The sequence below is a fragment of the Pelodiscus sinensis genome, chromosome 1 (assembly GCF_049634645.1).
Source record: "Pelodiscus sinensis isolate JC-2024 chromosome 1, ASM4963464v1, whole genome shotgun sequence".
NCBI lineage: Eukaryota > Metazoa > Chordata > Testudines > Trionychidae > Pelodiscus > Pelodiscus sinensis.
Genome location: NC_134711.1, coordinates 122,185,901 through 122,211,062, shown reverse-complemented (window position 1 = coordinate 122,211,062; position 25,162 = coordinate 122,185,901). Strand labels below are relative to the sequence as shown.

General features: G+C 42.0%; 1 protein-coding gene across 3 annotated transcripts in view; it reads left to right on the top strand.

Annotated features, from left to right (window-relative positions):
• The window catches only part of SHISAL1 (shisa like 1), a 312,707-nt gene that overhangs the window by 137,923 nt on the left and 149,622 nt on the right, over positions 1 to 25,162 (top strand). For 2 of the 3 annotated variants that reach the window (XM_075899698.1, XM_014575796.3), the window contains exon 2: positions 1,253 to 1,403. The exons of the other annotated variant lie outside the window; for it this stretch is intronic. The gene's annotated coding sequence lies outside the window, so the exon portion shown is untranslated. The remainder of the gene's footprint in view (positions 1 to 1,252; positions 1,404 to 25,162) is intronic. 3 annotated transcript variants of the gene reach the window in all.

Here is a 25,162-nt window from a genome sequence, read left to right as displayed (position 1 = left end):
AATACACCCAAAGCACCATAGACACGATCTCCAACTCCATTTCTATTTATGAAAATTAAATGGTGTGTTGCACCATCAATGTTAGGGTGTTTTAAGCACTAAATATTTCCGACAGAGGACACTTGATATAAATGTGTTTACCAACTGATGGTGTTTCCTTTGTTGGTCAGGTTGTAGTGATGACATAGCATTTTTTTAATGTCGGAAATGAATAAATAGATTACCTCATCTTCTCCCCCTGCTCTCAACAAGTGAACAATCTCTAATACATCGGTTTGTGATCACTGATTGATATTGTTGCTGGCATGTTACTGTGAAAAGACAGAGGTGATAGAAGGTGAAATCCTGGTCCCATAGACATCCATGGCAAAATTTCCATTGACTTCCATGGAGCCAACAGTTAGCATTTACATGTGGTCCCTGTCTAAGACACTTAGTCTAGTTTCTATGGGTACATCTACATTGCATGCTTATTTTGAAATAAGCTATTCTGGAATAGTTATTCCGAAATAGCACATGTACACTGCAGGGAAGCCTCAAAATGAGTCGTAGGCAGACTTCCCTAATGTAGACGTGCTATCTCGATTTATAGCCCCAGAAGCAGTAGGGAGGAATAACTTAGAATGGCCCTGGTGAGGGGCTATTTTGAAATAGCAGCAGTGGAGTGTCTACACATGCCTTTTTTCGAAATAGCTATTTTGGAATAAGCGTTATTCCTCATAGAATGAGGTTTACAGATTTTGAAATAAGCCATCCGTTATCTTGAAATTATTTCAGAATAACAGAATGGCTGTATAGACACTTACATTGTTATTTCGAAGTAATGCTAGTTATCTCAAAATAACGGTATACCGTAGACGTACCCTAAGACTTTAAGAAAAGAGTGCTTAGCTAAGTCCCTAAGCCCATAATTAAGCACCTGAATAAATGGCCTAATTTCCAGAGTTGCTGCACCTCCAGCAGCTCTCTTTGATTCCCATTCATTCCAATGAATAGTTATTGAAACTCATTGAAATGTGCTCTCTCAAATGAATGTTTAACCCAGATATAAGTTCTCTATTCTGAACATCTTTTGTGCTTTTCCCCTTTTTATCTGCACTGAAGCATTGGAGCTAAAATAAAATATACACCTAAAAAGTGAAAATATATAATTACTAATATATGGAACTATGTACTAAGAGCCACCCCCTTCTAGTATTAGAGCCACAGGATTCAACTTTTTTGTTTGATATTTTTGTCTCTGTCTGTTCAGATATGAAAGAAAATGAAGACTAGCAGTGGGGGTGAAAAATTAGAAGCAGATCAGAAACAGCAACCAGTTTTCCATTGCATGGCTTAAATCTTCAGCTGGGAATTGGACAACACGACTCACTCCCTGAGCATGACTTGAACATGCAAATAAGGTATTCAAGCATACTACAAAACTGTTATTTTTATTAACTTTTTTTCTCTTTAATGCATTATGAATTCTAAAGGAAACATTCTGACAATACAAACTGGTGATTTTGAAGAGTCTGATAAGTTAAGATGATCCACACAAGCTGATATACTGGAATACTAATTCTCTATAAAGTAGTAAAAAGAAGGATCATTGTACAAGCTAGTTACTGCAGATTATTGCACTTGTGCTGTGAATCAGTGAGACAGAGGAAAAGAAGAGCTGATTAGTTGAAGAATGAGTGACCACTACAAGGTTAATAAAAAGAGAGACTCCAATAACCTTCTCACTCCTTCATAGATTTGCATAATCAGATCAATTTAATCTGACAGATCAAAATTCAACTGGGCCTTCCAAGAAGTAGCTTTCACCTGTCTCTTTATAGTCTTTTTAAATCTCCATCTACACACACGATTTTGGTTTTACTAAAATCGGTATTTAAATATATTTAGTTAAGCTGTTGCAAACAGTTGCATGTTCATACTTCAATTGACTTATAATGGAGAGGTATTGATCAAGATTTCAAATTAAGATCACTCAGCACAAACCTGCTGTAATCCTAGTCAAATACGTTGATCCAGGGATTAGCCTCAGTGGAAGGAAGGGTTTGTCTGCCCTGCAGATTTGTGTAGACCTGCCCTGCTAGCTGTACTGTAGGTAGCTCACTGAAAATAAAAGTGAAGACACTGAGGTACAGGCTTCAGCAGAAACAAAAGACAGGACTATGTAGCACTTTAAAGACTAACAAAATGGTTTATTAGGTGATGAGCTTTTGTGGGCCAGATCCACTTCCTCAGATCGATATGTGGAAGAAAATCGGCACAACCATATATACCAAAGTGATACAATCAAAAAAATGAACGCATGTGAAATTGACAAATCAAATTTTAGAACAGAGTGGAGGTGAGGGGGGAAGGTTAGTGTCTGTGAGGTAATGACATAGGGGTGATAATAAGGGAAGTTTCTGTGAGGTAATGACGTTAGGGATGATAATTGGGGAAGCTATCTTTGTAATGGGTGAGAATTATCTCATAGAGTGTCATAAAGTGTCAAATTCAAGTATGAATGACAATTCTGAAGCTTCTCGTTGAAGTCTGGAATTAAAGTCTCTTTGAAGCAATATGCATTTTTTAAGGTCATTGAGGGAATGGTCATTCTGGCTGAAATGGCAAGCAACAGCTTTCTCTCTGAGAGCGTCTTATGTCTGTTTTGTGTGGATTGATTCTTTGGCGAAGTGTCTGAGAAGTTTGTCCAATGTACATAGCAGACGGACACTTTAGGCACTTCAGCACTGACTGTACAAGCCTGCCTAAGTATGTGGTCACTTGTGCAGATGGTTATGAAGCTCATGTCATGGTGTCCTCATTTCTGTTTTTTCCAAGTTACCTAGAACGCAGCTATTATGGGTAAGGTCTCCACAAGCTGCCATTCACCCCTGTAGTTTCAATGTAGATATGCCCTATTTTTTCCCTTGGGAAAAAATTAGTAACATGTGTGTGCCAACAAAACCAATACTGTGATTGATTTATTTCGATCTGTTGACTGTCCAGCACAATGTTAAGCATCAGCATGGGTTTTTTTGTCTTATCAATTTGACTGGAATTTTTTTTCTTGTATAGGTGTTGTCCTTGCAATGGGATTTAACCTACATATTTGTCATCCAGGATTTGTTTGAAATCCATCTTCATTAATTTATTCCTAAACTTTGTCATGCAAACAATTGTATGGGTTCCTCTAATCAGTAATTATATTCCTAACAGATCTGCCTAGGTATATGGTACTTGATTTAGAGATACACAGAGAAGTATTGAATTCCATCAGGATGAATGGCTACGTACCTTGTCGCAGGCAGTTTTGTTAGGGAATTATATTATATATAGTATTTGCCTGAGTAATTTATGGTTTAAGCTGTCCAGGAGTCTGCCCTGATTAAATAATATTAGCTCTAGGATTGTAGACCTAAATGTTTGTCCTCTTGGAAATCGTAACCCCAAAGATTAATTCTATGCATTTGTACTTCGATTAGCTGAGTTTGTTTTCTTGCCAGGAATTCAGTATGTATACAGTTTTTAAGGGCATGCTCTTTTTGGCTGGGATTGCCAAAGGGCCTAAGAAAATATCCAGATTCCAGTGTAATTCATTAGAAACTGGGTATCTATCTCACCAAGGCACATCTGACAATTTCAGCCTTCATATGAGGGGTTTAAACCTATGGCTACATATACGTTAATCATTTCTGCACATTATGGCCATTCATAGAACGGATTGTTCCTGGGTAAAATAATGAAGTATCTGATATGCAACTCCATTAATATCAACGTGATATCTCTTTTCGATAAGATTATAAATTTGGTTGATAAAAGTAACAGTGTTGATGTAATAGACTGCTGTCACGCATTTGACTTGGTGCTACACTACATTTTAATTAAAAAAACCTGGGATGATACAAAATTAACATGGCATGCATTAAATGTTGGCTGGCTGACAGATATCAAAATATAATTGGAATCTGGGAAACCATCATCAAGAATGTGGGAAACAGCAGGGATCAGTTCTTGGCCCCATGCTGTTAATCATTTTCATTGACTGAGAAGGAAACACAGAAGTGTCTGGTGAGAGAGTTTGCAGAGGACAGAAAGATTGGGGGAGTGGTAAATGAGAAGGAGGGCAGGTCAGTCTGGATCTCTTGGTCAGCAGGGCACAAGCAGATTCCGCACTTCACTATAGCCAGTTGTAAATGAACTCATCTAGGAACAAAGCCTCCAGGCTTTATTTACAGAACGGGGCACTATCCTGAGAAGCAGTGACTTTTAAGGGTCGTGGTGGATAATCAGCTGTACATGGACTCCCAATGTGAGGCTGTGCCAAAAGAGCGAATGCAACAGAGTGCTAGGACTTGAGAGCTGGCCCAGACAGGCAAGGTGATAGACTTGCCAGGCTCCTGGGCAAGGTGGGAGGGGTCTGGGTGTGCACTGCTGGAAGAGGCAGGGCTGGGATGGCTGGCCCTCAGTGCCACCCAGACTGTGCCCTGCCCCATACAGCACCTTCAGGAGCACACCACCTGGGGCTACCATGGTGATTTAAAGGACTCAGGGCTCCAGCCAGTGCCGCAGCAGCATCAGAGACCAGGAGCCCCAGGCCCCTTTGAATTGTTGGGCCCCAGGGATAATTGCCCTCCTTGTTTTCTTCTGTCAGCAGACCTGGACCCAGCACTATGGTCACTGCTATGGCTATTACGCCCCTGGAATGGATTTAGTTGGGGGCAGAGATAGATACTCCATGGCTTAACTATACAGGAAGTGGATGAGCTTATGAAAGAAATCAACCCATCAGCTGGGTACAGATAAAGAACAGGAAGGAAGTACAAAAGGGGGAGGCTAGCAGGGAATGAGGGTTACAGAATCCCACGATGGTGAGAAATTGCTCTCTCCCTCCCTCCCTGGATGGTGGACTAAGGGGGAAATTTATTTCCAACTGTATCTTGTTGAACAAAGTTGTACTGGAGAGTTGGTGGAGGTCACCCAATAAATGAGTGCTTAAAAATTAGTAAGCATCCAACCTCTTTGTGGCTGGTACTCCAAAGGTCAAAGAAGGGCCTGTTAACAGATCTCGACTAAGAGGAGGTTACGACTGGGTACTTGGCACTGGTGAAACTGCTGCTAGAATACTGGGTCCAGTTGTGGTGCACAAAGTTCAAGAAGATAAATGGAGAAGGGTTCAGAGAAGAGACATGAGAGCGATTAAAGGACTGGCCAAAGTGCCTTATAGTGATAGACTTGGAGATCTCAGTCTAGTTAGCTTAACAAAGAGAAGGTTGTGGGGTGACTTGATCTCACTCTATAAGCACTTACATGGGGAATAGACATTTGAAAATGGGTTCTTTCCAATGTAGCAAAATAGATATAGCAAAATCTAACACTGGAAATTGAAGCAACACACATTCAGACTGGAAATGAAGTGCACATTTTTAACAGTGAGGGTAATTAACCATTGATATAACTTACTAACGGTTGTGGTGGGTTCTCCATTGTGGGGGATTTTAAAATAAAGATTGGATGTTTTCTAAAAGTAGTTTAAAAGGAAATTATTTTGGGAGAGTTCCATGGCTTGTGTGGTATAGAAAGTCAGACTTGATGATCTAAGTGGACCCTTCTGGCCTTCAACTCTTTGAACTCAGATTCTTGTTCGTGCTTCTTGTATCTAACCTAGAGAAGAATGTTTATTAGCTGTTAGTACCAAGAGCTATAATTCACACAGTTGATCTCATTCTACCAGTATGCAGCAGTGATACACATTCTTGGTGACCAATTTACTAAAGAAGATCTTTCTGTCCTCTGCAAACTCTCTCACCAATTTACTTTAAGAATTGTATTTCTTTCTTCATAATGCTAAAGGCTGGTGAACATTTAGTAACGTTTTAATAATATATGATGCTTAATATGTTATTTACTAATCTCTACTAAACTTGAACACATGCCTTTTCATTGGTATGCTTGTATTTTTGGTCTTTCGGCTGTTTGGATTCATTTGTAGATATCTGATTTATTGCATCTGAAACTCTATAAGAACTTTTTGAAGGGAAAAATTTTATTACACATACACAAAATATGGTTTGGATCCTTAGCTAGTGCAGCTCTGCCATAACTCCATAGAATATCATGGAGCTATTCCAATTTACACCAACTAAAATCTGGCATGCTCTCTCTCTCTCTCTCTCTCTCTCTCTCTCTCTCTCTCTCTCTCTCTCTCTCTATATATATATATATATATATAGTGTAATGTTAATGTAGGCATCTGAGTTCTTTGCCAAGATCATAGTGTAAAAACTGAGGATTGTGGTGAGTGCTTTCTTCAAAACCACTTTGAAAAATACAGCTCCAGTAAAATATTCAAATGGATACAAAGGTGCTTGTAAAACAGAATTAAAAAAGCTAAAGAAATGCAGGATCATAGCATTCAGAGTGGGAAAAGATGTATCATGTTAGGATGCAGTCAGGTAACTTTTATTCTGGCAAAAAGGAGTCCTGTGGCACCTTAAAGACTAACAAATTTATTTGAACATAAGCTTTTCAGGGATGGAGCCCACTTCATCAGATGCATGAAGTGGAAACTTCAGTTTGGCAGGGATATATGCACACATGCAAAGATCGGTGTGTTCCATTACTATGGTGAGGACCAGGACTAATGAAGCCAATTAGTCAGGATAGATGTGGCCCACTCCGAACAGTTGATAAGAAGGTTAGAATATCAAAAGGAGAAAACTAGTTTTTGTAGTGAGCTACCCACACTGCAGTCTGGTTTTTTGTTGGTTTTTATTTTATTTTATTTTATTTTATTTTATTTTTACTCTTTTTTTGTTCAAATATGGCAACTTTCAGGTCTGCTAATGAGTGCCCAGAGAGGGTGAAATGTTCTCCTACTGGTTTTTGAATGTTACTGTTCTCAATATCTGATTTGTGTCCATTTATTCTTTTTTTAGAGACTGTCCGGTTTGGCCAATGTACATGCCAGAGGGGCATTGCTGGCACTTGATTGCATTTATCATGTTACATGTTGGACCTCCCTGGTCTGGCTCCCTCGGGATGACTAGTCCCAGATGAGAGATTTTGCCCGACAAAGGGAGGTCATTTCTGGGCCTCTGCTGCTGGCCTCCCAGCTAGCTCCCCACCTGCTATTAGTCCTGCTGCCCTGCCAATCCCACTAGGCAGCTGCACACCAGGGCTTCTTACCTAGCAGGCAGCCATGTGTCTATGCTGTAGTGGCCCTCATCCCAGCCAGGCAGCCACATGCTGGGTCTCCCAACCCCACTGAACAGCCCCTCTACCGCATGCTGGGTGGCTCCACCAGCAGCTCACTGCAGGCAGCCCACTGCCTTGCCAGTTCCACGGGGCACCCTGCTGCTGGTCTTCCACCTGGACTCTCTGGTCCTGCAACATGAGTGCCAGACCATGGATGTTGCTGGACCAGAGAGTCCTGGGTTAGAGAGTGTCAACTAGCCATGTAAGCAACTAGTCGACTGTCCGATAAGAAAAACTTATTGGATAGTCAAGGAACTAGTCGCTTCCCTGCCCCCTCCCCCACTGCCTCTCTCAGAGGCAACAAGGGGAGCAGCAGGAGCTGGTGCTGAGGGAGCTGGCTTAAAAGCTGGTTCCCACCAGCACCGTCTCCACAGGAGGCAGGGGGTTAGCGGGGAACAAGCACGAGCTGGGAATATGCTGATTCCCAGCTCGCACCTAGTCCCAGATGTGCCTCTGCTTTTTACATGGATTAAGATCTGAGAGGCTCTTAATCAATTTAAAACGCTAAAGGTAGCAGGAGAGACCCAGCACGAGCCGAGAATCAGCTGACACAGCTCGCACTGGGTCTCTCCTGTTGCACTTTAGCCTTTCTCTGGACGAGAGCTAATCCTGCTGCAGCTCCCCACTTATTGACTGATCGACTAATTGATGGGAACTCCATTGACTAGTCGATTAGTTGATTGAATGAAATTTAACATCCCTAGTTTCAATCTGTACTAGAAGTGCAGGTGAATGAACCCCGGATGTATGGCTCTTGTTGTTAGGTCCAATGATGGGGTCATTAGGATAGATGCATGGACAAAATTGGCTATGGGATTTATAAGAGGGATTGGCTCCTAGATTAGTATTTCTGTGGTGTGGTGAGTATTTGTTTTTGGTTGAGTGGCTGTCTATAAACATGGCCTGCCTCCCAGCATCTGTGAGAATAAGAGATTGTCATCTGGTATGGGTTGTAGATCCTTGATGATGTGCTGGAGAAGCTTTGGCTAGAGGCTGTATATAATGACCTGTGGTGTTCTGTTGCTTTATTTGTTGGGTCTGTAGAAGGTGACTTCTGGGTATCTGCCTGGTTTTGTCAATCAGTTTCTTCACTTCTCCAGGTGGGTACTGTAGTATGAAGAATGTTTGATAGAGATCCTGTAGGTATTTGTTTCTGTCTGGGGGATTAGAGCAAATGCGGTTGTATGTTACAGCTTGGCTATAAACAATGGGTTGTGTGATGTATTCTAGATGGAAGCTGGAAACATGTAGGTAAGTATAGTGGTCAGTAAGTTCCTGCTAAAGGGTAGTGTTTGTGGCCATAACTTATTTGCCCTGCACATGGGGGGGAGGGGGAAGAGAGACTTGTCTAGGCAGGTTCATGGATATCAGCAGAGGACTGATATCCTTGGGAATCCTAGCTTACACTCCAGCCTCAAGTGGGGAGTAAAGCTTCTGCTGAGGTCTATATTTGACCCCTTCTACTCTGTCCCTGTTCTAGACCTGTCTCCCCAATCTGAGTTCCAGTCTGTCTTGCTCCTCCTCTCCTCCCCACCTTCATTTCCTGGCTCTTGTGCTTTCTAAATTTGTCAGGCAACTTCTTCTCCTACACTGCCTGCAAGGGTGTGGGAGAGAGAGGAATCACTTAGGGCACCGGAGAGATAGGGTCACTGCTCTGCCAAGCATATCCATCCCTGGAAAAGTTCTGCATAGCCCCTGCAGCCCAGGACTGGCATCATGCTCAGAATAGAAGGAATCTTTGAAGATATTTATCTGTGTAGCTGTAACAAGACTTTTAGCCAAGATGGGCAAGAGTGATGTCCCTAGCCTCTGTTTGTTTGTCAGAAGCTGGAATGGACAACAGGGGAATGGATCACTTGATGACTGACTATTTTCTTCATTGCCTGGAGGGCACCTGGCACTGGCCATTGTTGGAAAACAGGATACTGGACCAGCTGGACTTTGGGTTTAACCTAGTATGGCCATTCTTATGTAAATCTTCACAGGATCAGCAAAGGACACATCCCTGACAAACCCTTAGTCCAAGGCACTGAGGTGCTTGAACTTTCCAAAGCTACAGCTGTAAGAATTTTTTGTAACATGATAAAACAACATATTTTCCCCTAATCCTGTTTTCAGAAATGATTGGATTGTTTCAGCTGAAACTTTAAAAAAAAGTAAAATTGCAATCTCAGTCAGGCCTCCTCCATAGAAAATAACAGCTCAAAGGGTTAAAATTTGGCAAAGTTATAAGCAACTGAAAACAGGATCTTAAAATGGGATGTGTCAAAGAATCCTAAAAATAGACAGAGCTACTGGCTCTGTGTATAATAATAAAACATACTATTTCCCTTTAAGGCAACTTAATTATGTCTTTTACAACTGAAAATAAGAGAGATTCCTGAAGATTTTCCCACCAGTAAAAGAACATCATAAAGCAAATGTATAAATGCATTCACAGTATACAGTGGTTGAAAATGAACTGCTCAATAGATACTCATGATATTCTAAAATGGCCTTTTCTTCCTCAGTCAACTGTATACATATACATGTATACATACATAAGGAAATATGTGACCTTGTGACAAGGACCTTTATTTAAATCTTAGATTTATAGCCACTTTGGGTTGACAATATCACCCTTGCTGGACTCCAGGACTTGCTAGCCCCCTGCCTACAGCAAGAGAGAGTTTTATGATAGCTGGTATCAGCTCTCTAGCATCACCTGTCTTTCAGCCACATAATCTGTGTCCGCCCTAACTTCACCTTGCAGGTTATCAATAGGTGCATCCCAATCTCTGGGTCCCTTTAGTCATTCCCCTGTGAATTCACATCTACACTCATCAATAGTTACTTTTCCAATCTAATAAAATAGGCTCCCCCTCCACAGGTTCAGACTCCAGCAGCGCTATCTGCTTTCACAAGAAATATAATCCAAATGCTCATGAGAGACCACACCCCTATCCTTATGTGGCTCCTCAGCAGATGTCTAGAGGGGTGCCTTTCCTTGCACTCTATTATGCTGAGAGTCTTTTGTCACCTCTAAGTGGTTTCAGTCACTTGTAATTGTCCATGATGGTTTTCCGTTGCTCTGGGTTGTGGCAAGAGTATGCACAGTGGAGTCATGAATTACCTTTCCAGCTGTCTACCAAGGGGTGTAAAGTCCCTCTTGCTTGAATGGATCGTCACTGAGACATCTTACACTAGTGGTTACTGATTGCTACTCCAAGTCCATAAAGCAAACTTGTAATATAAAGCTATTACTCCCTAAATATTACCCAAACACGCATCTCACAATTGTTATGAATCTCTTGACAAGTTACAAGCTTTCTGTAGATACGTTAGGCCAGGTCTCCACTTACCCTGAGAGCAATACTCTGGGGAGCGATCTTCTGAGGTTTGATTTAGTGAGTCCAGTAAGGACCAGCTCAATCAACCACTGATGGCTTCCCATTGACTCCGGAACTCCTCAGGGTCATGAGAAGTACAAGAAGTCAGTGGGAGAGTTTCTCCCATTGACTCCCACAGTAGGGCTGCCACAGAAATGTTACTTAAGGTATGTCGACTCCAGCCATTCTTATGGCTGGAGTTGCCTATCTTAGGTTGACTCTCTTGCATAGCGGAGACCAGGGATGTTACATTTCGATTAATCAGCTAATCAAATAGTCGATGGAATTTCCATCAGCGACTCAATTAGTCAATAAGGGGGTGCTTGCTACCCCACTGTGCCTCTCCCTTTGAAATGTACAAGAGCCACCCATGGCTCTTGTATATTTCAAAGGGAAAGATGCAACAGTTCCCTCTGTCTCTCTCCCCCTGAAAGATACATGAGCAGCCCATGGCTTTCTGCTGCCTCTCTGCCTTTGAAATGTACAAGAGCTGTAATAGCTCTTGTACATTTCAAATGGAAAGAGGCAGCGGGAACCTGGGCCAGCAGGGAGCAAAGCAGGTCCCATTGGCACAGGTTCCCCTCTGTGCCTCTTCCTTTGAAACGTACAAGAGCCTCAGGAGGCTCTTGTATATTCCAAAGGGAGAGGAGCAGCAGTCGGGAGTGGTAGAGTGGGATTGTTACGATCACTGTTTACGCCATTTCCCCGCTGCCTCCTGCCTCCCCTGTCCTCTGTGGGGATGGTGTTGGCAGGCTGAACTGGCTTTTAAGCCAGCTCCCCCCAGCACTAGTTCCTGCTCCCCCACTTGCTGCCTATCTCTAATCAAGGCAGCAAAGGGGGAGGGTGTGTGAAGTGACTAGTTGAGTTCCTACTCGACTATTCGATAAGTATTTGCTTATCAGGTAGTCGACTAGTCACTTACATCCCTAGTGTAGACCTGAGCATACATGTTACTCATTATGGATAAATGTCCTGTAAGACTTCTGTTTGGTATAGTTAGTTTATCAGGAGTGAAGTGAGAATAGTTTGTAAAGAAGGGGATGCTTTGCCAATGGGTGTCTGTCTGTCTGTCTCTCACTAATGCTCACATGCTATTCTCTTCGAGAATGGTCTGTTTCAGAAAACTCTGACCCTCTGTAATTTTGTTTTCATTCCATCAGCCTCCAGTTCTTTCTCTCACTTGCTTCTCACTCCAAAGCCATTTTCTTTACACTCAAGCCTCAATTTGGCACATATTCAACTGCTTCCGGGCACACACATCTACTCTGTACTTTTTCTTTTGCTTTTTAGCATGTTCTTTATTGCTGCTGCTGCTCACTGTACTACATAGCTGAGCTCACCCAGAGGCGAAGTACTTCCTGGGAATCCCATTTTAAAAGCAGAATGATGCTTTTTGATGGCACACAGGGCTCTCCACATTATCTTGGAGAACATGAGTTCTAACACATTTTGATTGAGCTTATATTTTGTTGCTTTGGTGGGAGGTTAATGAGTCAAAGGTTTTTTTAAAAAAATTTCTTAAGGTTTGGTTCTGTGACAACCATTTTCTGTGTTTAAAATTTTGTTTTGGGTTTTTTTGTTATTTTCACATGTTCTCCTATCTCTTCTTGTATCTAACCTAATCTCTCTGTACACACCATTTGTCATCATGGCATCTGCTTGTTGAAAGACTCTTACTATGTGCAAGGGTAATGAAGAATGAGTTATTTCCAGACCCACTGGGGGCGGGGGAAGCAAGGGGAGAGGGAAACTGGGCTCAGGGCTCTGGTCGCCACCATTATTACTGCAGCAGCACCCGGAGACCCAGACACTTTTAAATCACCTCCAGAGACCCACATGGGACACAGCAGAGTCCTGGGCAGCATGCTCTGGATGGCACTGTGGGCAGTGTCTGGGTAGTTCTGAGGGCTGGCTGCCCCAGCCCTGCCCCTTCTGCCTAAGGCCCCACCCCTTCTGGGAGCATAGAGCCAGCTCTCCCCCCACCCCACCTTTCCCTGAGACCCAGCAAGTCTCTCAGTTCGCCTGGTTACTTCAGACAGTCATTTAATCCATAAGAAATTGTCACAGCTGTCACTGCAGGAATGTGAAAGCAAAATATACATGAAAGAGCGACTACTTCAGAACAGAACTATGGGATCCTCCACTCACATAGAATTTTCAGAGACGCAAAAGACTTTCACACAGTAATACCAAACAAATGTAATATAATGGGTATAATCTAATTAATACAAATGAGGTACTAATATTTGCAAGACACTCTCAGCAAAATAAGAATACTACAATAAGTGACTAGTAATTCTTTGTTCCTTTGGAGTGCAGTAAACAGAACCATGAGAAACTCATTTACAGTTATGTTGTGTTATTCTCCAATGCTGCTGGAATTCCTGTATCATTGGATAATCATGTTAACTTTGTATACAGTAAAATGGGATTGCAATGATAGAATTTTGTACTTACCCCAAAGAGAAGAAGCAGATGTGTAAATGAGGCTTTATGTGAGGAATTTAATGGAATCTTTGGGAATGAAGTTCTTAAAAATGAATAATAAATAACAGCCTTTTCTTGTTATGCACATGCAGAGACACACAGTTTCTCTCGTCTTCTTTTGGGGCAAGCGTATTAAAGGTTTAGAACAGAATTCTATTTCAAGTAAGAATGCTTTTGTATTGATGATTATTCTGAACTTTAGCTCAGGAGTATCATTAGATGAGTAAAGAGCAGGGTTTTAGTACTCAGTGTGCTGTGTCTGTACAAATAATAAGAGGATTAAGTGTCATTACTCAAAATTTTACCAAATTATTTTTGAGGGCGGTATTCATATCTATATTGAATCTTCCATTATCATAGGTGGTTTGTAATTTAAGAAAAAGGCCTCAATTAAACCATTTTAAATACATATATTTTTTAGGATCCATTAGGATGATAATCACAATACAGGTTATTCTATGTAGGAATGAACTCACTCAGCCCTGGGAACAGAGTGCGGCAGCTGTTTAATAGCACACTGTGGCACAAGATCAATGGTTCTCAACTTTCTCTGTAACATAATTTCACATTACAACACAAATAAACTCAGGATCCTTCTCCCCATCCAGCCATAAAAAGACGGAGCAGCCACCATGATCTCCCCAGAGCTATACATGACCATCCAGGAAGGTTGAGAAATCATGTATTATTGGACAACAGATTATAACAGTCTGAGGATGGTTATCCAGTTAAACAACAAAGGAAGCTTTTGGGGAGGCATGAGATTTGGTGAGCAGACAGGAATCAGTCAGACAATTAAAAAAAAAGTGCCAGGGTATTAACAATGAAGCAAGTGGCTAGGGCCTTGATTTTCTATCTCAGGCAAAAACAAAACAAAAATGGAAAAAAAAACAGTCCTTTTTGTTGCCCATTGTCCTGTAATAGTCTGAGTCATTGTTTAAAACTGATTCAACCAAAAAATTGCCACCTGATGAATTGTTAACATATTTTTCCCTAGCTGGGTATTCCCTAGGGGTCTCCCATTTGAGACCCTGATTTGCTTATAAGATCTGAGGACAGCTAAGTCTGAGATCATATGGCTGCTAATTAATCTCTCTTAACATGTATTGGAATTACGCATGGTCATCAAATGAATATTCTTTTTCAGCTTCAAGAAAAAAAATTAATCAGAAAAATGTATAATATTCTGTAAGGCCCTATCTATATTATTGAAATCTTCTAAAAATCTCCTGCCACTGCTATCATGAGTGCAACCCCACTGCTTTTAGCAATGTTGTGAGCCAATAGAAGTGGTTTTCAATTACACTGTCAGTTATAGCCGCTCGGTGCAGACAGGGACAAACAACAGTTTGAAATGTGCTAGAACATTGTCAACTAACTTTATATTCTGAAGTGAGTGAATAATGATATTAACAAAAGCTTCAAGTTTCATGATAAAAATAGGCCACGTAAGGAAAATGCAGTTCTCTCCAGCAACCCCAGAGACTCCATAGCTTTATACATCCCCTTCTCTGTTGTCAGAGGAAAAAACAGCTCTCCCCTCATTGCTATTTGTAGGTGACCAGCTGGCCTGCTGTATTTTCTCTATTCTTTAGCATGCTCAGATTCTCAAAATCCTAAGGGAGAAAGCCTGGATGGCTTTAGCAAGCTGTAGCAATGGGACCTAGAAAGGCTTTTCTGGTTCCACTGCTTTAGCTGCTGATCACCATTGAATTCAGGGATGGTCACAGTAGGAGATTGGACACAGCTGGGGTCTGATCCAAGGCTTTGAGATAGCACCAAGCAGTCTCTTTCTCAGGCAATTGGCTGTCTAGTTCTTGCTGACATGCTCAAGGTCTGATTACCATATGGAATTTTTCCCTCAGGTTTGATTGGCAGTTACTTTGTGGGATGGCTCACCTGCTGGGTGCATCTTCATCATTTTCTTGCCATTGCTGGGGGCCTCCGGCAGTAGTGCACCTGTTGTCTCTCCTGTTATCTGCCTGTGGCACATAAAAGTTTAGTGTTCTGTGGTCTCATTTACTTTGGCCTCATTTCTATAAGTGGGGTCAGTGTGAAGGTAGCATGAGTGGCCTTTGACGATAATCCTTTCTAGCCTTAAAGTCTGCAGCCTCTTAACTCTCTGTGGGTAACAGATTTCCTGGAATGTGTTGTAAGAAAATATTTAAAATAAGAGTTGTGAGTCACTTACTTAGTAATCATTTAAAGGAGATGAATCTCCTCCTCTCCCTACCTGAGCATCAGACTGAGCCTTGCTGTATGGAACTGTATCTTCTATTGCAAAGCTTTGCTTTGTCAGAGCTACTACCCTAACTCCTGCCTCATGGACAGATTCTGCCATGCTACTCGTCTAATTAAGACAGACCTCCTACAGAGGAAGGCACTACTTAACATGAGTAAAGGTGGCAGAATCTGGCATGTTGATTTTGATAGGCCTGTTTTGGGGGGGTACTACTTGGTACGAGTAAGAGCAGCCGAATCTGACCTTCCAGGAATGGTTGGAACATACTGGTTTTGCACGTTTTGTTAAAAAAAATCAAGCAAAATGCATTTGGACACACAATCCCAGTTCTTAGCAAAATATCTGGATTTTGTCTCATTGACTCCTTGGGTTTAGAATCCCAATGGGAAGACGGATAGCCAGATTATTCTTTTTTTAATTAAAGAATGTAAATATTCCAGTAAACCTTTTGTGGTTGATTCAGAATCTTTTTCCCCCACTTGTTCTCCCTCTGTTCTTTAAAAAGAATGGAAAAGTGTAAGACCATAACCTTACTGTTTCTGTCAAAATTACAATATAAATAATTAAAATGGTTGGCTGTCTTGATCCCTTAAAAAAAAAATTGTCCTTTGGCCGTCACACAAGTTTAGTAAATCCTCTGCCAAAATGTCAAATATATTATATTTCACTTGAATATCTGTTTATCTGAGGGGTGGAAATGATCTCAACATTACTTGCTTTTCCTTATCCTCAAACAAAAATATTGGTTACTTATTTCCTTCAGTCTCAGAGGAAGTTCAATTGTAAAAAAAACATTCAAAATCTCTGAGAGCACAGGATTCCTAAAAGCCATCTTTCTGTTGTGACAAATCTCTTCCAAACAAGGACATTTCATTTTCTGTGTACAGGAACACAGGGGTGGTTTAATGAGTCTATTCCCAAGTGAAAGGTAGTCTACCATGTCTGCAAGTCCATGAATATTTACATATAGTGCATGGGCAAAGTCTTACACTAATTACAATTGAGCAATTCTGCTATTATAAATAATGAGGAGCCCTGCAGATACTTACAATGCCAGCAGACCTGCCAACAGGAGGAGCAATTAAAAGGGGCTGGGGCTTTTGCAGCAGCAGTGGTGGCCAGGGCCTTAGTCCTTTAAATCGCTGCCAGAGTGCTGCATCTCACGTTCCAGGTGGCGCTGAGGGCTGGGAGAGCAGTGTGGTGCGATCAGGACTGGCTGCCCATGGCTCCACCCCTTCCACCTGAGGCTCCGTCTCTTCCTAGAGAGCGGAGCCAACCCCCTCCCCCCACACACGCTTTGCCCAGAGGCAGGTGGAGGCTGTCCTCACCCCTGAATGCCAGTGAAGCTTAGACTATGAGCTCTTTGGGGTATGGATTGTCTTACCCGTTCTGTGTTTGTTTAGCCCCTGGTGCAACAGGGTCCTGGGCCAACTGGGGTTCCTCAAGGCTACCATCAAACACACAATAATGAAGCAGCTCCTTCTGCTCCTATGGAATGGAGCATCTCACTCTCTTCTGCAGCAATGGCCAAGCAGAGTATTGTACTGATGGGCACAGAAGAGCCTTCTTGGCTTAGTAACGTCCCCATGCCGAGAGCTAGGAGAGTAATAAAGTATAAATGATTATTCAGGGAGGCTGGCATGTGGGTTAACAACTAGAATGGGATTCAGAAGATGTATGTTCAGTTCCCAGCTCTGCTATTGATTTCCTGTGCAACTTTAGCCCCCATCTGTAAAAGGAAGATGAAAACGCTCCCTTTGGCTGCACTGTAAGTGCATCAGGGCTGGGATAACAAGGATAACAAATAAATGTGTTAGTCTTTTATCAGCCACAGGACTCCTCCTTGTTTTTGCTGCAACAAACATAGCTTACCCTTCTGAAAAAGGGCAGGAATAGTCTCTTAGGCCTGGTTTATGCTAAATATTTAGATTGACTTAGTTATTTCACTCAGAGGCCTGCAATATTCACTCCCTTCACCGTTGTAGCTTTGCCAACCTAACCTCTGGTGTAGCCATAGCTACATCAGTGGAATAACACTTCTGTCAACCTAGCACCTGCTGTGTGGAGAGGTGGAGTTCCTACAGTCAGGAGAGATATCTCTGCCATTGCTATGCTCTGTGACTAAACTACAGGATTACAGCCACGTAGCAGTGGTGCCATTGCTATACCACTGTAATTAATCCCAGTAGTGTAGACAAGCCTTTCATATGTACATTTACACCGCTCAACCCAGAGGGACCTAAGTCTTGGTTGGGCTTTTAGAAGCTATGGGAGCGGCTCTCAACCATTCCAGGCTTCTGCACCCCTTCTAGAGTTTAGTTTTTCTTGCGTACACCCAAGTTTCACCTCACTTGAAAAGATTTGCTTACAAAGTCAAACACTAAATTACAAAAGTGTCACACAGCACACTGTTACTGAAACATTATGGCTATGTCTACACTATAGCCTCTTGCGCAAAAAATATGCAAATGAGGCAAAGCGTGGAATATCGCCGCACTTCATTTGCATAATTATTGAGACTCTGTTTTTGCGCAAGAGGCTTTTGTGCAAAAAGGAGCGGTCTACACAGCTCCTTTTTGCGCAAACCCCCTCTTGTGCAAGAGACATTCTTCTGCATTTTTTTCAAGAAGAATGGCTCTTGTGCAAAAGGGGTTTTTTGCACAAAAACGGAGCCTCATTAGTTATGTAAATGAGGCACAGCGATATTCCACACTTCTCCTCATTTGCATATTTTTTGCACAAAATGGACGCAGTCTAGACATAGCCTAATTGTTTTCTCATTTGTATCCTATAGTTATACAAATCAATTGGAATAAAAAAATATTGTATTCATGTTTCAGTGTATCACATATTGAGCAGTAAAAACAGGTCATTGTATGAAATTTAGTTTGCAATGACTTTGCTAGTGTTTTTTTATGTAGCTTCTTAAAAGCAAGGCAAATATCTACACTAGTTGGTACCCCTGGAAGACTTCTGTGTACCCCCAGGAGTGGGCATACTCTGGATTGAGATCCACTGAGCTACTGTAATTCAAATAGTAAATATTTTATTTTATTTTATTTGAAAAAGTCCTAAAATCTGAATGGTGGTTATACTGATTATGCAGGAACATGAGAGGGAATTCAAACCTATGGAAGTGTCTCAACTACATAATCAGGCGTTATAAATCTGGTTAAAATATGCACTCCTCATCCCATGAAGATATCTTTAGGCCAAAATGAGGCATATGTGTACCCTATAAATGATTCTAAAAAGTTGTTTTGTATACTAACATTTCATTTATGCAATTAGAGTTAATGGGTCCAATCACCAGCTGGTCTTATTTACTCCAGCAAAGTCGCAGTAGGGACAATATATTTTGGATGGCTTGCCTGGTAGGGCTGTCTAGCTGAGTGTCTTGTTTGGTCTTTTTTTTTTTTTTTAAATTACAAAGTAAACGCATTTTATTATCTGTATATATTTTCAGGAATTTTTTTTACACTCATAGAAAAGAAAAAGTCAACAATCTGATCCTACATTTCTAAATAAATAGGAAAGTCTGTCAAAAACATATAAAGAGTCACAATATTGTCAAAATTAATAATTCTATACTTTTTCTTTCAGTATTCAATAGATCCTGCATATAGAAGGAAAATGTTAGTTAATTTCAGGTGTGAAATGGAATGTTTTCAGCCTCCCATAATGTATTCATCTCCTCCCTTACAGCCCTCTATCCCTCCGCACCCCTCACTTGAAAGCAACAGCACACAATTATTTTGCACCCTTTTTTATCTGGTTATCAGTGAAGACACCATAGCTGAGTAAGCATGGAACCTGTTCAGGAGCAAAATACTATGGCAGTCATAACAAGACATCTTGGCTACATCTACATTGGCATGGTCTTGCGCAAATACCTGAGTTCTTTTGTTAAAGTATTTGCGCGAGAGAGTGTCTACACTGGTATGTGCCTTTGCGCAAGAGATGTGCTTTTGCGCAAGAGCATCCGTGCCAGTGTAGACGCTCTCTTGCGCAAGAAAGCTCCAATGGCAATTTTAACCATCAGGCTTTCTTGTACAAGAAATTCATGTTGCCTGTCTACACTGGCACAAGAACAGTTGTGCAAGAGGGCTTATTCCTGAGTGGGAGCATCATATGTTTCTAAATTAGTGCATGCATGTTTGCATACCCCTCTCTGTTGTCACGTTTGTCCCTTTCTCCATGTCTTCTTGCACAAGAAACACTGATTTCATACATTAGAATGTCAGTGTTCTTGCACAAGAACTCCCTGCCAGTGTAGACAGGCAGCGTGTTTTTGCTCAAAAGCGTCGCTTTGGCGCAAGATCGTGCCAATGTAAACACAGCCCTTGTGTCTTAGAATCATAGAACCATAGAGCTGGAAGAGACCTCAAAAGGCATCAAGTCCAGCCCCCTGCTCTAGGCAGGACCAATCCCAACTAAATCAACCCGGCCAGGGCTTTGTCAAGCCGAGACTTAAACACCTCTAGGGATGGAGACTCCACTACTTCCCTAGTAACCCATTCCAGTGCTTCACTACCCTCCTAGTGAAATAGTTTTTCCTAATATCCAACCTGGACCTCTCCCACCACAACTTGAGTCTTATACTACAATTATGTCCAGAGCCTATCCATGGGGCTCAAATTAGTGATTGGCAGATGCTAGCAGCTGCTGGCAGCACTTGATCCTATTGACACAGTGGACACCTGTTCTGGTGCTGAGAGACAAGCACAGACTGGTGAGACCACATAGTTATGCAGTTTTGGGAGGATCAGCCGTGGCTGCAAAATTTGCACATACCTAAGGCCACTTTTATGGAAGTTTGCAAATTGCTTTCCCCCAAGCACAGCAGTACCAAAATAAGATCTGCTCTCATGGCTGAGAAGCACGTGGCAATTGCTCTGTGAAAGTTTGCGATGCCAGATAGCTACCTGTCAGTTTGGAATGAGGAAGTCTACAGTGGGAACTCTTGTGATCCAAGTAGCCAAGCCCAAGTGACTCTGGGAAACATGCAGGGCTGAGGGTATGTCTACACTACAGAGGGGCTGGGTTTTTTTTGTTTTTTTTTTTTGGAAAAACAGCGTTTTTTCTGAAAAAACTTCATTCTTTCAAAAAGAAGCAAAAGAACAGAGGGGTTTTTCCGACATTGGTAAACCTCTTTCTAAGAGGAAGAAGCCTTTTTGCGAAAGAGTTCTTTCAGAAAAAGGCGTGTGTGGACAGGGAATTGGGAGTTCTTTCACAAGAAGAGGAAAGAAGGACAAACACAGGTGCCCTGGTGGCCATTCTGCCCATAGTAATCACAGTTTACATGCGAGATAGTTTTCACACTGAATGGACTATCTGTCAAAAAAGCAGATTGCTTTTTCAATGCACTTTCGCAGTGTGGACGCTCTTTCAGAAGAAGTTTTTTCAGAAGATGTCTTCTGGAAAAGCTTCTTCTGAAAGAAGCCTGCAGTCTAGATATAGCCTTAGTGGACAGCTTTGCTGCTGTGGGGCTCCCTAACTATGGTGGGGCGATAGATGGAATGCACATCCCTGTTGGCACCTGACCACCAACCCAAAGGGTACATAAACTGCAAGGGATACTTCTTGATGATTTTTTGCAGATGCTGGCAAATCACAAGGGGAGTTTCACAGACATCAATGTGGGATGGTCGGGAAAGGCTCATGATGCATGCGGCATGCCTCTTTAGGAACTCCCGTTTCTTCGGAAAGCTGCAAGCTGGAATTTTCTTCCCAGACCGGAAAATTAACATCGGAGGCATTTAAATGCCAATAGTGATACTTATAGACCCAGCCTAACCCTTCATCCTGTGGCTCCTGAAACTATACACAGGCAGCCTGCACTGCAATAAGGAGCAGTTTGGCTACAGGCTGAGCAAGTGCAGAATGGGAATAGTATGTGCTTTTGGGGATTTAAAGGGAAGGCTTTGCAGTTTGACTAGGTTAGACCTCAACGAAAGCCCAATTCCCATTGTTATCGTAGCCTGCGATGTGCTCCATAGTATCTGTAAAAATAAGGGGGAAATTTTATGGTGGGGGCAGAGGCTGAGGCACAGTGCCTAGCCAGTGAATATGAGCAACCAGTCACCAGGGCAATAAGGAGAGCACAGCAAGTGTGCACTCCAAATCAGAGAGGCTTTGAAAAACTGCTTTGTGAATGGCCAGACAACAAAATATAACAGTCATGCATGAGGTGCCCGCTGCATTGTGTGCTGGCCTGTAAACCCTGTAAACACCCCCCACTCCCCATGCAACACAAGAAATAAAGATACTGTTATTGAGAAATCATGCATATTTATTTAGGGAACACAAGGAAGCAGGGATCGAAAAGGAGTTCAGGGCAGGAGTTTGGGGGAGGGCAGAAGGAAAAGTAGCATATTACAGTCTATCTGTTCAGCAATCACACATGTGTGAAAATGACAGGCTTTTGTTCCAGGACACATCCCTGGAGGCTAAGTGAGTCGCTGCTTTTGACTCCCTCCTCCCCTCCCACATTCTAGGGCACCTGGGAGAGAAGGCTATGGAACTTGGTGAAAAGGGAAGGTGAGCCTTCATGGGCCAGAGGGGTGCCTGTGCATCTGGCTCTCCTGTGAGTCTATCTTGCACATCATCCGCTCCTCTATGACCCTCAGGATGTTCTCCTGTATCTTCACTTTGTGTTCCCTGCTCACAGCTCCTGCAGCTGTGTTTTCCTCCACTCACTTATCTGCACCCTGTCCAACTGGGCACATTGCATTGGCTCATTGAACAAGTCATCCTGACTACTTTTTTTGCCTTTTGCTCTGTGATAGCTGAACAGCTTGAGGAGCCAGACACAGGGGAGTGTGTAGCAGGCTCGCTGTTGCAACTGCTGTGAGGAAAAGTGAAGGGCAGACATTACAGGCAATATGTTGTGGAGCATAGAACCTAATCACTTAGCATAAAGGAAGGTCTGTCCAACACAATAGGCATGTGTTATGCACAAGGCCTCACTTATGTTTTTAAGTGTTCACTATGCACCAGGTACACCACAGATCTTGAGGGAGCATCTGGACTCAATTTAGTGGCAGGTAAGGGACAGGTTGAGGCTCACTCTTTTGCTTCCACTTTGAAAGCATGTATGAAACAGTGCTTGCAAATAACAGATCCCACAGCTAGGAACGCGGCTGTGTTTGCAAGGGTGGGAGGCAGGGGCACAGTGGGGTGGCAGCTGGGCAGGGCAGGAGCTCACCTGGTGACTGTGTGTTCAGCACCCATTTGTCAGGAGAGTGCAACTTTCCTTTACCACAGGAAACCACGGGTGGGAAGGAGGAGAGGTCCATGCATAGCGGAAGGGCAGGTGTCAAGCAGACACCAAGGAGCCTGCAAGTGGGATGGGGTGGGGCTCCAGGCATGGTGGCAGGACAGGGACTCAACCAATGCTTTGTTGGAGGTGGACAAACGGAGATGTACTGCTGGTGTGTTCATTATATAGCTTCCCCTGCTTTACCAAAGTTGCCATGCATGATTATCCATCTTCTTCAAATCACACAGTGATGGAGGGGGAGTGGATGCTGACTGAATGTGGTCAGAAACCTGGACCTTGTGCTGCAATGATGCCAGACCACCTACTGCTGGCTTGGCATGGAAAGGAGTCCTTTTGCAGAGGAGGGAATAAGGAAGACCTCCTTGTGAGAAGGATGGAAGAGAACCTCTATAAAAGCTTTATGGAGATGTTTGGCGAAGAGTCCCACTCTGTCTCCAGACATGTTTCGTCTTGAATCTATCCATATTCTCCTTTCTCCGTCACTGAAATTTTCTCCTTGCCAACACACATTTCTCCTCCTTCCAGAGTACCCAGGGTTGTCTTACTGGCAAACCAATTATGTTGGACACATTTTTTCATTGGAAGAAATCAGAAACCTTGTCAGTTTTGCTTCCTCATAAATCATCCAATAGGTGCTATTGTGGCCCCAAAATACTATGGTGATTGTCAACACATATATTCCTTAGATTAAAAGATTAACCATGGTGGCCTCTGGAGTTCAGAAGTTCATCTCCACTGTGAACCCAATTCCAAACACACCATGGAGCAAAAGACTCCGATCAGGAACTTGATCTGCCTATATCTGAAGCATCGTGGGTGAACCATTGTCAAAGATAACACATCAGATACAGACTAACTAACACAGCTACCCCTCTGAGACACATCAGACTAGATGAACTATTAATCTTTCTAGCAGGGTAATTTTTATGTTCATCCCACAGGTTTTCATGATGGTTACAGAGTAAAAATAGTAAGCATGTTTGCAACTCAAAATAATGTTTCAGTTGATATTACTCTATAATAGCTTTTTATTTGTTTGTCTAACCATAAAAATTGAAACAGTACAAACTTAAGAATGTTTTTCTAATAAATAGTAAAAGCTGAACTGGTAGCAACAGAAATGCAATCAGCATACTGATCTTGAGGAAAAAATAAGTATATAATTTAGGAGAGGAAAAAATATTACCAATGTCATTATATATATTACAACAACTTTTCCAAAATGATCAATACACTGTCACACCATGTGGTTTAAATATGTCCAAGCAGATTCAATTATCATTTATCATGACACATTCATTATTTTACATTTGTGGCAAGCAATATATTCTTTTTACTTTTTTATCATCTTATTCCTTATCTTGTTCACTGTGTGAGCTATTGTCAAAGAAGAGTCAGCATAACTCAGCCATTTGGTATTCTGATGTTTTTTAACTGCGATACAATGCTGTCTAATTAATGAAACACCTTATCATGCAAGCATGTTCTTTAAAAGTGTTCATACTTGAGCTCAGTTCATAGCAGTGTTAAGTGTCTGTTAATATTGCTCTTAAAACATTTAGGGTATGTTTACACAGCAGGTTTATTTCGGAATAACTGATGTTATTTCAAAATAACAAAGAGCCTTTATTTCGAAATACGGTCAAGCTGGAGGACTTCTTACTCTGATGCCTGTAACCCTCATTTCACAAGGAGTAAGGGAAGTTGAAGGAAGAGCATTCTTCCTTCAACTTCCTGCTGTGTAGACAGCTGAGTTAAGCTATTTCGACTTCAGCTACGCAATTGATGTAGCTGAAGTTGCGTAGCTTAATTCAACTGTAGCCCTGCTGTGTAGATGTACCCTTAGTGAGTTGCCTTGCTCTGAGTGTAGCTTTTTCACTTTTTTTCCAAAGTGGGTGTGAAATGCTACTCATTCTGCTTACTAGATTCACTTTGCGCTTACCTTGCAAGGGGACAAATGATTATACAAGGAACAAGACAATAGTAAAATGAGTCCTTAGGGCCTAATTTTCCAAGTGTCCTTCACTCAGAACCTCTGAAACTCAGAGCCCTGTCCTGTTGCCATTGAAATCAATGGCAATTTTCTCATTGACTTCTGTGGAAGCAGGGACAATTTTTTGAGGAGGGTTTTGAGGTATACATAGTATTTCTTCAAAGCCAAAAAAGTCAAATCTTCAGATGGTGTAAATCAGTTTAGCTCCTTTGAAGTCCTCTGAACAACATACCCTAAGAAGTTGGCCTTAGGACATCATTCAAAAATACTTCCACTTAGCTTAGATTCTCCACTCCCCTTCACCATGTACTGTGTGAAGTGAGTGTAAAACATATATCCTGATGTGGAAGGATTTTATCAATTGTATCACAGGTACAATTTGCATAGTTAAGAAGACAGGAGAGAACTGGAACCTTTGGTTACCAAAAGAATAGAGCCATCATGTGGTGACACAAATAAGACAGTGGGGCCTAATTTTGATCTCACTTATGCCAGAGTAAATCACAATTAACTCCATTTGTGTAAAGCAGTGGGGCTACGCTTGTGTATGTGAA